General features: G+C 50.6%; 1 long non-coding RNA gene across 3 annotated transcripts; it reads left to right on the top strand.

Annotated features, from left to right (window-relative positions):
* Positions 1 to 8,238: 8,238 nt before the first annotated feature.
* LOC136466871 (uncharacterized) lies at positions 8,239 to 11,628 on the top strand. Of its 3 annotated transcripts, XR_010761485.1 has the most exons (3): positions 8,260 to 8,752; positions 10,121 to 10,298; positions 10,664 to 11,628. It is a non-coding gene; the product is annotated as an uncharacterized lncRNA (long non-coding RNA). The 3 variants fall into 3 exon arrangements; XR_010761483.1 differs by having other exon boundaries at positions 8,239 to 8,752; positions 10,121 to 11,628; XR_010761484.1 differs by having other exon boundaries at positions 8,239 to 8,752; positions 10,078 to 11,628.
* The last annotated feature ends 534 nt before the right edge of the window (positions 11,629 to 12,162 follow it).

Genomic DNA, 12,162 nt, shown 5'->3' with positions numbered 1-12,162 from the left:
CTGCGCGTGATGACTGACGAGCGGGCTCGGCTTGTCAGCGGCTGTGTGTGTGCGGGCGGCGATGCTGGGCCGGCTCGCAAGCCCGAGCAAGCCTGGGCTGATGCTGCTCCCTCTTCTTTCCTTCCTCTTTTATTTGTTGCCCAGTTGGTTAGGGTTTATCATAAATATTAAGTAAGTTAGTTAAACATCACATAAGGCAAAAGAATCCAAATCACAAGTGGGTCTAAGGATGCATGCATGATTTATTTATTTAGGAATTTAATTACACATGTGGCATAAAACCAAACTATGCTTATGATCTTAACCTAGTTGGGTTACATCCAATCCAAAACTAGGGTTGGGCTTCTACATGTGTCACTCAACATCACATAGGGTTAAACAAAAATTTTGTGGTTGTGATTTTTGGTGTGTGGATTTTTGGGTTGTTACAGGTCGGCCATTGCAACCATCGGTGTCGGCCCAACGGGAGCCAATGGTACATCCTTCATCACCGGTGCTCCCTCAGGAGTGGACCCTCCAACGGTAGAGAAGGCTGGCAGCTCAAGCTTCGAAGTCCAAGCCATCAGCACGTCTACAGGGGATGCCTCGGTTGCGTCTCCTCCCATCTACCCCACCTCGAGCGCGTCGACCAGTGCGAGCGCCGATTCCATGAGCGCCTCCTCCTCCACAATCAGCGCCTCTGCCTCCCCCGCTTCCTTAGGCGGCGCCGTGTCCACCTCAGCACCATCATAGCGCACCCCCGGCACCATGCCAGTCGGCTCCTGGGGGGTTGACCGACCCACCAGAATCTTCTGCGACGCTAACGTCAAGAAGTTGCTGGGGCCGGTCCTACAGAAAGCACCAACATGCAAAATGTTTTGAGGGCTGGTCGCCTAACTCCGACGCTGCCATGTCGGCAATTGGCCGCTTCGATCCCCCGGTGGGGTTGGTTGGAGCAGGGCGGACTTGCTCCACCGACCTCGGGGGCGCGTCCTCCCCCGCTGATCTTGGAGGCACATCCTCTTCGGTTTGCGCCGGGGCTTGCTGCGGAATCAGGGTCACCCCGGTGGGGTCGGTCAGAGCGGGGCGGACTTGCCCCACCGACCTCGGGGGCGCGTTCTCCCCCGCCAATCTTGAAGGTGCATCCTCCTCGATTTGCGCTGGGGCTTGCTCGGGGTTAGGTTGGCTTACCCCACGTCGGCCTGCTCATCCTCATGCGCAAGCGTGCCCCATGGGATGTCAGGGTTAGACTCATCCTCCTCCTCTACTTCCTCCTCGCCATCGCTCTCCTCTGAGCCTTGCTGGTGCTTTCCACGTTGTAGCTTCGCTCACTCCTTCTTTGCCTTCTTCCGCTCCTTCCTCGCCTTCGCTGCCTCAGCCGTGGCGCGGTTAGCCACCCTCCTGGCCACGTCCTCTGGCAGTGGCGGGTTGGACTCATGGGCGAAGATGCCAGGCTACAAATCCCAGTGCTTAGAATCTGAGAATACAGGGGGGGTCGGCTAAGGAAAGAAACTAGAAGAAGGCTTACTAGTTCGATGAAACTCGTGTTCGACCGCATCGCGGGATGCCCTAGGACCAGGTACACTAGGGCGAGATCCATCGACGGATCCACTGGGCACTCCATCGCCTCCTTGATGCATTGTGCCATTTCACTAATGCTGAGGTCCTCACCGGCGACCATCACTGTCCCTTTGGACATGGAATCCGGCGTCATCTTGTACATTGGAAGAGCGCGCGCCATCAGCGGCGCCAGTCTCCTGACGTGGTACGCTCCGACGACGCCTGGTCCCATGAATACCATGGCCCTTCAGAGTTGTGATGGCTTTGAGATAGTCGTCGAGCCGTCTTCTGCTCCTTCATGATGGGCCCGTATCTCCACATGTTTGGCGCCTCCTCAATTAGGCGGCCGGATGAAGATCGGCAGGGGGCGGCGATGTTGTTCCTCAAGTAGAACCAGAGCTTATGCCACCCCTTGTTGGACTTCGATAGTGGGATGGACATGTACTCCAATGACTGGTTGCCTCGAAGATGGATGCTCGCACATCCCATCGGCACCGCCAGGTGTGGCTTCTTCCTCTCCTTCTTCTTCTACAACTCGACGACAAAGTACTTCCACAGCTCGAAGTGGGGCTTGATCCCTACATACCCCTCACATAGCACGACGAAGGTCGAGATGTGCTACATCTTGTTGGGATTCAGGTGCTATAGCTCAAGCCCATAGTGGTGCAGCAGCCCTTGGAGGAATCGGTGGGGAGGAGTCACTAACCCCCGCTCATGGAAGGGGACAAAGGAGACGACGTACCCGTCGAGCAGTGACGACACATCCTCGCCACTAGGTTCGATCCACTCCATCGCCATGGTCCTTGCGCGAAGAAGGCCCTTCTTAACTAGACCCTCCATGTGCGCATGGAGAACATCGAAGCAAAGCCACGGCTCCATCAAGGGACGGGGATGGTGATGTAGAAGATCTAGCGGTGGCGTAGGGCTAGAGAGCGAGAACTTCACCGGCGGTGGAGCAGAAATAGGCGACCGAAGGCCAGAACTCGAGAGCAAAAGGCAGAGAGACTGGAGGGCCAAGGATGTGGCTACGCATACGAAGGCTGGGGAGAAATAGCTCCGTTTATAAGGTAAGGGCGGAATGAGCGAGAGGCAAACCAGCCGCCTAAATTAACATGTCCCATGCCTCGGGGGCCGTGCCCTCACTATTCCACGCCGCAACAGTTACATCGCTACCTCGAGAGACGAGCACATGCCTATCCAAATCTTCCCCACGAAGGATCCGCCGAGCGATGGTTCGCCTTCAAGGGCTACGAGCCACCGTAGGTAAGTGGGATATGTAGCTAAAAACGCTCCCACGGCCCATTAACGCCCAGGAGCTCGAAGGTTGGCCCACCAGTGGGTTCACGGCCACTCTAGGGCACCCTAGAGTGAGGGGAGGTTAAGGACAGGCCCGCTAGCGGCCAATACCCGAGGCGCGCAAAGTGCCACGTGCATCCCGACCCTTGTTTCAAGTCTTGGATGATGCAAGGTCCATGGTTTTTCCCTGAATAAAGGCATTGAGCCCTCGAACCGGTCGAATGGATCCGAGAACTATATGGACCGGCCACCAAGAATCTAGAGTCAGTCACCAGTAGATCTCAAACCGAGCCCCCATGAAGGGGATGCCGGGGCTCCACTCAAACAAGCCCGTTAACAACTCACCGAGCACCGTGCTTTGTCTAGCGAGGAAAGCACGGCATAGCACAACCCCTCTGTTCTAGTGAATGGATGCGTGAGGGCCGATGATCACAAGATGAACCGACCCCCCGACCGAACCCCTGCTACGCACGGGGGCACGGCATTGCAAAGAGACCAAACACACGGTCGCAGACAAATGATGAGTCACCTTCGGTTGAGGAAACTGTGGATGGATTGCAAAGCGATAGTAATGAACAGTACTCCCGTGCGCCCTCAAACGACGGATCACCAAAAGCCTTTGCTAGAGTATCTCACTCCTCCAAAGGCTCGGGGGCTACTATCGGATATCTATAACCCGAAATCAGAGCCAAAGGATTAATGAGCGTCACACCGGCTCATCCGATGGTCAAGGACACAACTATGGCCTCATTCGACTCCGAGGACAAGGTTTCCATCTTGTCCAACCCCTAGGGGCTGGGCCACGCCTCGTCCGACTCCGAGGATGAGGTTTTTGCCTCGTTCGACCCTCAAGGGCTAGGCCACACCTCGTCTGACTCCAAAGATGAGGTTTCTGCCTCGTCCGACCCCTAGGGGCTAGGCCACGCCTCGTCCGCCCCCAAGGCATGGGCTCTGACTCTGAGGATGAGGCTTCCATCTCGTTCGACCCCTAGGGTCTAGGCCATGCCTCGTCCGATCCCCAAGGGCCGAGCCATGCCTCGTCTGGCTCCGAGGACGAGGTTTCTGCCTCGTCTAACTCCAAGGACGAGGGCTCCACCTCGCTCGATGTCTGAGGGCAAGCTCCACCTCGCTTGACCTCTGAGGGTGGGCTCCGTCTTGCCCGACGCCTGAGGGAGGGCTCCGCCCCTCGGTTTTGGGCTCTACCTCGCCCAACACCAAAGCCGCGGGCTCTGTCTCTCCAGACCCCTCGGGCGTGACTCCTGACGGAAGCCCATGCTGCCGCCAACCACTACGGGCCAGAAAGTACGACCCAAGGTCAAACTGTCCGGCACCGTGCAGGACGTCTCAACACGACCTATCCCCGCGACATGTCATTCTAGGGAACTCACATCGTCCATAGTGACGGATATATGGTCACTATGCTTCCTACTCCCTGTACAGCCGCTGATCAGCACGTTGGTTCACCACGCCGACCGCCAGGGCAGGGTGGGACATCATGACCCGCTGACAATGCTAGGGCATGGCATCATTAGTGGACAGGCCTCCGGTGTGGATCCATCCCTGTCACCACCTGCAGTGTCAGCGGGACCCGCGCAAAGGAAAAGAAAGGCCTGACGACCATGAAGGACTTCCTCTCCCTCTGGTTCTCCTCTCTTCGTCCACTATAACCCGTGCTTTCCCATTGGCCTATAAAAGGGAAAGCATGGCACCCCGCTAAGGGGATCAAATCCACGAGCATCGCAAGACATCACACTCAAACGTCGAACACATAGCTGAGCAGCAACCGAGCTCTCGACACCTGTTCGCTCCACTCACCAGAGACTTGGGACATGTCCCTCTCTTGACCGTTTGTAAACCCAACTATGAATTTTCAGTGCTAGTAACACGAGCAGCAGCATCGAACTAGACGTAGGGACATTCTACCCGAACCAGTATATACCTTGTGTCCTCTTAGCACACCATCCGAGCCAGATGCGCAATATTAGAAATTTACTTGTTGGTGTTTACTCGAAACATAGACAGATACACACTTGAAAGGTCCTTGTTTAGTTTTGGTAATTGAGTGATAACCTTAGGTGGACTAATTGTGTTTAATGTGAGATACATAGGTGATTAGTCCATAGGTACTTGTGTGAGCAACTCATGCCATGACGGTGAAGATGGCTTGGATTTGTTGCAAGGCTCACACATGTGATGAAGGAGCTCATTGCATGAGACATGACATTGAGTCATGTGATCAAGGTGGAGAAGATCAAGATAAGACTTGGCTCGACGGACTGATTGCAAGTGTGAAGGGCAAGTTGAGTGATGACTTGGCGCTGATGGACCGAGGCAACTGGTGAAGAGCAAGTGAAGTCAAGCTCGATGAACCAATACGGTCACATGATGATATAAAGTGGATCATATCATTTGGTGATTGGTTGGTGCATGTGTTGCATCGATATCGAAGGAGATGGAGTGGAATACGCAAGGCAAATGTATAACCTATAGGGCATTTCATTTCACCGGTCATAGGTGTGTAGAGAAGTTCATGACCAGGTTTAGTATAGATGGCAGTACTATCAAGAGGGGCAAACTTGTTTGCATATCGATCATCTAGTGCCACTCGAGTGATCTAACTTTGCATCGTTTCTAGGATCAAGTGGCGTGGCAAGTTGAGTGGCTAACTCCTTTGGAAAAATGTTTGTAAAATGCTAACACACCTGCACAAGTTGTTGTACACTTGGTGGTGTTGGCATTTTTGCAAAGGAGAAGAAGTTGGAGTTGAAACGGATCAACTCGGTGAAGAAAAGGAGGCGAAAAGAGGTCACTAGAAGTGATCGGACGCTGGCCTCGGTAGGACCTGCGTGTCCGGTCATGTGTTCTAGAGAGGGCAGCGGTCTCGGTTAAGTGACCGGACGCTGGCGCTGAAGGTGACCTGCCGCGCAGTAGCCACGTTCGGTGATCGATGACGTAGGCTGACGTGGTGGCGCAAGGCGTGGCTGTGACACATGGCAGTAGGAGAGGGACTGGATGTCGGCCTACGTCCGGTCAGGTTGGATCTGACGTGTCCGATCGCAAAACAGAGGCTCGGGGAGCTCTCTGGAAATTACCGGACGCTGGCTCATGGTGAGTCAGGCCGTTTCTTCAGCGCATCAGGTCGCTGGTTCGGTGGCACGTGGCAGCGCTTCAGCGGACACGCGTGACGCGCGTTAGGTCATTCTTCAGCGCGTTCGGTCATCACTTGACCATTGGCGCGCGAAGTAGCCATTGGAATCGCGCGGTGGACGTTAAACGCGGGCGCCATGTGGATGGCCAGGAGTGACCGAACGCAGGGCCTGGCGCATTCGGTCATCATGACCGGCGCGTCCGGTCGCTACAAATTCTACCCAATAAAGGAGTAACGGCTAGTTTAGCCCGTGGGCTATAAATAGAAGTGTTGGCTGGCCTTTGGTCGGTTGCTGAGCACCCTTACGCCTATGTGGCTTGTGTAGGAGTACTTGGATGCCCTCTAACTCACTTATGCTTGCAAGGTGCGAATCGATTGTGAGTGAATGTGATTCTAGTGTGTTGCATTGTGAGATTACATCGAGTGGCACTAGGTGTTCGAGTTCTAAGCCGATGGTGCTTGTTACTCTTGGAGGTTGCCACCTCCTAGACGGCTTGGTGGCGAGTTCTCCGTCGTGAAGCCTGCAAGAAGATTGTGTAGAGCTCCGAAGAAGGATTTGTGAGGGGCATTGTGCTCGCCTCACGGGAGCCGCGAAGAGCAACTCTAGTAGAGCGTGTCATTGAGCTACCCTCACTTGTGGGTAAGTTCTTACAGTGCCCAACGTGTGGGCTTGGCGGGTGATGCCAATTAGCCACCGAACCACCAAGTGAGCGGTTGACACAATGGGGACTAGCTTAGTGGCAACCAAGTGAACCTCGGGAGAAAAATCACCGTGTCAACATTATTCTTCCCGTTAGTTTGCATTCCCCGTACACAAGCTTGTATTTACTTTCATATACATTGTGCTTGTGTAGTTGCTCTGGTAATTAGTTAGCTTGTGTAGCTTGCTAATTACCTTCTTGCTTATGTAGCATAGAAGTAGCTCTTGCGTGACTAATTTGGTTTGAGTAATCTTGTTAGTCACATTGCTTAGTTTGTGTAGCTAACTAATTTGCGCTCTCTAATTTGGCTTGTGTAGCCTTGTTATTGAGCATTGCTAGTGAGCTTAAATGGCTTTGTGCTTTTGCTTACTAGATTGTGTAGGTGCTTCCTGTTTTGTTTCAAGTACTAGTTGCATAGGTTTGTGTGACCTTGCAAGTTAGAATTGGATGGGTGAGCACTAGCGAGCCTGGCACCTTTGTTGCCTCTTTAGGATCTTTATAAGGTGCTTGTGAATTTACAATTTAGATAGAGGGGTGTAGTCTTGGCTAGACCGATAGTTTTAATTTCGCATTTGTTTCGATTAGCCGGCGTGATTAAGTTTTAGAAAGGACTATTCACCCCCCTCTAGTCTGCCATCTCGACCCTACAACACTTGCTACTCCATATGCACCAATAGAGTTCTTAATCTTGCAATTAGCAAAATACAATCACTCCACTATGCTTGAGGCTTCCCTTGCTCTCAATATGTGTAGCACACTGTTCTGAATGGGATCGATCAAAGACAAGAAGAGAGGGATGGATTCGTTCTTGTATGGGATGAATCTATGTCACTGTTTGGTTGAGGGAATGAAGGTGTCCCTGATATGTGTTTGGTAACAGGGATGAGAAGGCATTGCATTGATATTGTTTTTTTGTCCATTTGCCACCGTTAGCCCTAGCTGTCAGTTCCCTTCTTTCTTTCGCCCGATCTTATCTTTCTTCCTTTAGGCAGGCCTCTGCCCAACCACACCACCTAGCCTAGCCCTTCCCCATCCACGCCGCTCGTCCGGTCGTTCTGATTTGACCGGCTCCCGCTTGTCCGTGCCATGCTCGTCGATGTCTTCGTCAGGCCCTCGCTCAACCATACCCCTGTCCCATTTATTCGTCTGACTAGCTCGGCCTCCACCCATCCGCGCCATGTGCCTGACTCCCGCCAGGCCACGCTGCTCCAGCTGTCTCCGTGCCTGCCCACTATCTACCTGACCCCCGCCCACCCGCTCGCCATCGGCAGATGGCAACCTGTCTGCCCGAACCGCGCCTAGCCACGCGAGGATGAGAGGAGATGAGAAACACAAGGCGTGACCTATCTACCTCTTTCAAAAGGACGGTGTAAGGTGATTCTGTCCCTCCGTCTCTTTTACCAAACGCCACAAAAAAATAGAACCATCCTGTTCCGTGTCAAATTATCCATAAGACCAAAACACCGTACATAAGTTTGTCGCAGCGCCTCCTCACCATGTGATTTGTGATCTTTGATGACGTCAAACACTGGCCGGCTGGAGTGCGGGGACCCGAACCAGCTTTCTCTTCTTCTCGTGACCTCATCAAGCCACGAGTGCCGGAGCACACGGAGCGACGTCACGTGCGTGCGTGGAAGAAATATACCGAGAGACGACCGCTTCAACAAGCCAAGAGGATCACGCCAACGCCGGCTGCCGCTGTATCTTCGCTCGCTCTTCCGCTGCGGACTGCCGTTGCTTTGCTTATAAACCGAAACCGAACTCCGCCTCCGCCTCCGCCTGCGCCTGCTATGACTCGCCAGTTGCAACACAAATCCGGCCATCCAGTCTGCTGTCTGCTGTCTGCTGTCTGCTGTCTGCCCTATCCCTACCTCATCACGGAAAAGAATTCCTCATCCAGCATCCGCGATGCTTCCGCGAAGCTTCCTTCAGTCCAGTCCCAGAAATGAAGGCGGCCACGTTACGTGCCCCACAGCGCGGCGCCTATAAAAGAGGATGGTTCGTCGTGGACGGCTGCTTCCCCACGACGCCACCGCGCCCCATGATTTCTGCTTCCTTTTTTTTCACGGTACGGGAAGGCGTGTTCGTATGCATGCCTCTTTTATTTATTATTATTATTTATATATGCCGCTCTTCTTCTCGATTGATTTTATTTGGTACTACTAGTACAACATGGATCCGTGTGCTCCGGCTGTACCTTTCGTGGGAGATTTGAGCCCACGTCCTTTTTTATTTTTTGATAGCTGGTTTTAGTTGGGACCTAAACCGAATCCTGGAAATCTTTTAGATCCATTTCTGAAGCGATCGAGACCATTTTCAGTACATGGCGATTCTTTCCTTCCTTTTGTTTTTGTTTTGATGAGTAAGCTGATTTTCAACGTAACCCTTTTGATAAAGGCTTGTTTGGTTAATCCCTTCCCTAAGGGATTAGAGGGAATTGAAGGTGATCGAGGAAGATTTTGGCTTGTGAAAGATAAAATCTCACTCAATTCTTTTTAATCAACAACAAACCGACCGAGACCTAAACTGGATTTCAGTTCACATCTCAGACTGTATCCATCATTCCGGACTTACATATTACAGCAAGCTCAAAAAAAAACAGGGTTCAAATGTCAGAATTAAAAAAAAACTATATCCAACCTAGAAGGAATTAGATGATTTTTCATTAGGAAGAAACATAAAATGGCTGGGTGCACAACCACACCTCTCAATCTCCCACCCAACCAGTTGAGGACTCACTTCCTAAATGTCAGAATTTGATGTTTACCAAAGTAATTCTCTAAAAAGTAAGTTCCAATGGCAAAATATACTAAATACTTCAAAATATCACTGCGTATATTGTTACCCAAATCGCTTCAATTATAACAGCACGTCTGCATATAAGTTACAAGAGTTCATAGGACCAAGAAGCATCGTCTGCTGATATGAACTACGTAAAACAAAAATCAAATCCAAGGACCTCATCTTTTACCCAACCTGTGCCATCAATAATAAAGAGCCATGCCGAAAAGTACGGTTCGCTGATTTAGGGCCTCTTTGGCATGGCTTATGCCGGCTTCGGTTTCATCTATTTTGCGCAAATCTAGGCACTGTAGCGTGAAGCCGTTTTGTAAGCCGGGGTTAAAATGAACTAGAAGCCGGGAAAAGCCAGTTTTTCTGGCTTCACCGGCTTTAGCTTCACCGGTGAAGCCGTTTTGGATGAGTCGTGCCAAAGAAGACTTTATTATGAGAAAAGACACTGTACTATGATTGATAAGTCAGATTAATAAGTTTAAACGAACAGGGCCAATAATAAGAAGAGCATCTCCAGCAAGGCTAACTAAAATACACCCCTACTTTTCTATTTAGGTAGCTATTAATTTTATAGTACTCATATTTTGTGATTTACTACAGCACCACTACAAATAATAATAGACCCCCAAATCCATCTCCCCAGATGCCTCTCATCTTCTTCTTCCCATTGACGGCCGGAGCAGAGACCAGGCGGCGCCAAGGTGGGCTCGCCAGAGTCAAGCTAGGGGCAGGGCTGGAGCCACCATCGTCGGGGTAGGACAACAACTGTATTTATCAGTATATAAAATCGCCATGACTTTGATTCTTCCGCATACATACAGGTACGCCAAAAAGTCTATTAAATATATATGATGAGTCCTTCAAATTAAACTGAGTAGTCCTGATAGCTGTTCGCCTCTTTGATCTTGAAAAGATTTCATAACTGATTCATGACAGGCTGTAGATAGTACGGAGTATCTAATTAACCCTTGTCAATAATTCTGGGAACCATGCATGCACGTTCAACTATCTGAAAATTAATCTGGCAATAAATTCTGAACCTCAAATTCTGAGACCCAGCTAGTTCAACAGCTTTTTTCAAAACCAGTCAAGAGTTCCTGAACACCTATAAAAAAAACTTTAGCAGCAGTTTTTAAGTAAATCCTCATTAGATAAGTAATGAGTGTTCATTGCTCCTCTTATTCAGAGTATAATTCTTTCTAGCATTCCTCACCCGTACATATACGAACATAATAAGGCGATGAAGACATGTAATTGTGATTGCGAGGCACATTTTTAATCACCTCAACTTCTTTTGCGTTTGCCTTTTTTTGAATCGTTCAGAGGGAGGAGTAGACCAGGTACGTTAATTATATCTAGCACAACGATTAGTTCCAGTGCCCCCTTTCTTTTTCATTTTTGGTTCTATTATTGATTGATAAATTCACCTGTTTGATACGTCTCCTGCTACAGTTTTACTGACTCAGAGAGTCATAGGAGCTTCTGAAGTTACAAAAAAAAATTGCTTTCCAGGCTTCCAGATTATTTTAGCAAGAAAGAGTTGATTTATAAAATGGAGACAGAGCCATCAAGAGCTGTGCGAAACAAAGCTTTCATTTGTTGATGGCAATATGGCATCAATGTCTTAGAAGACAATGAGAAGGAGTCGCATTTTCTTGTGAAAGTGAAGGCAATTACTTGGTACATTTCTTGGAATGACATTTTGATGATATCGACTGGCAGTGGCAGGTGCGAGGTGGACACGGAACAACCCGGTGTCCGGTGTGTGGATGGAAAGCGTTTCGTCGTGTCGTCGTCATTTTATTCAGCCTGTTCGGCTGGGATGCAACGGTGATCGTGGATTATTACTGCTGGCTGGTTTGGTGTGAGAGAAAAATATTGTTCTGGTTGGAAATTTACGATCGTTTACGACTAAGCGAACATGCTGATCGTCAATTGAGAAAGTTGCTTTCAGAAAGAGGGAACAAAAGACTCTGGCTGCATGCCGAACCAATAATGTCCTTCGTCGTCAAAATCAAGCACTGGAAGTTGGAAAGTCAGCAAAAGACGATGGAAGTTAGATGGAAAGCGGAGTGAAGAAACTTGATGTGCGATGTACGTATTTATAATACCCGATGTTAGCCAAATGGAATTTCCGTTGCTTACTACGTACGCGGTCGGTCTGCTGGATTTTTAAAGGTGTTTGTTCCCTCGCCGAATCGCCCTTTGCTGGCAGGAGGACCTGCGTGCGTTGTTCTTGTTCCTCGTCGTGCGCTCCATCCAGACCTGCACCTGGAAAAGGAGGATGTAAAATGTTCTGGACGGAGGAATCGATGCATCGATCCATCTCAGAATAATAATCTGAACAGGGCGGCATCTGCTCTGACGCCGGCGAATACGACGCGTTTCGCACTACGAACGTTTTCCGTGGCCTTGCCGCAGTCAGCCACGCGGGTGGAGTGCACACGGAGGCATACGTACAGTAACAACGATCAAGATTGGTGCTGCTGTCGGCATACGGGCATTGGAGTCTCTCGACCAATGAAAGTGATAAGCTGACGTGCCGATGGTGACAGGAGTGAGAAAATCGCATGGCCCAGGAGGCTGCTACGGATCGGAGTACTGCTTGACGGTGTGCATGTCAAGCCTCGCCTCGCCTCCTTGTCCTCGGTGTGCCTACCGGGGGCCAGGCTCGACCAGAATCCG

The sequence above is a fragment of the Miscanthus floridulus genome, chromosome 7, assembly GCF_019320115.1.
Source record: "Miscanthus floridulus cultivar M001 chromosome 7, ASM1932011v1, whole genome shotgun sequence".
NCBI lineage: Eukaryota > Viridiplantae > Streptophyta > Magnoliopsida > Poales > Poaceae > Miscanthus > Miscanthus floridulus.
The sequence above is the reverse complement of the archived record's forward strand: the minus strand, read 5'-3'. Positions and strand labels throughout refer to the sequence as shown.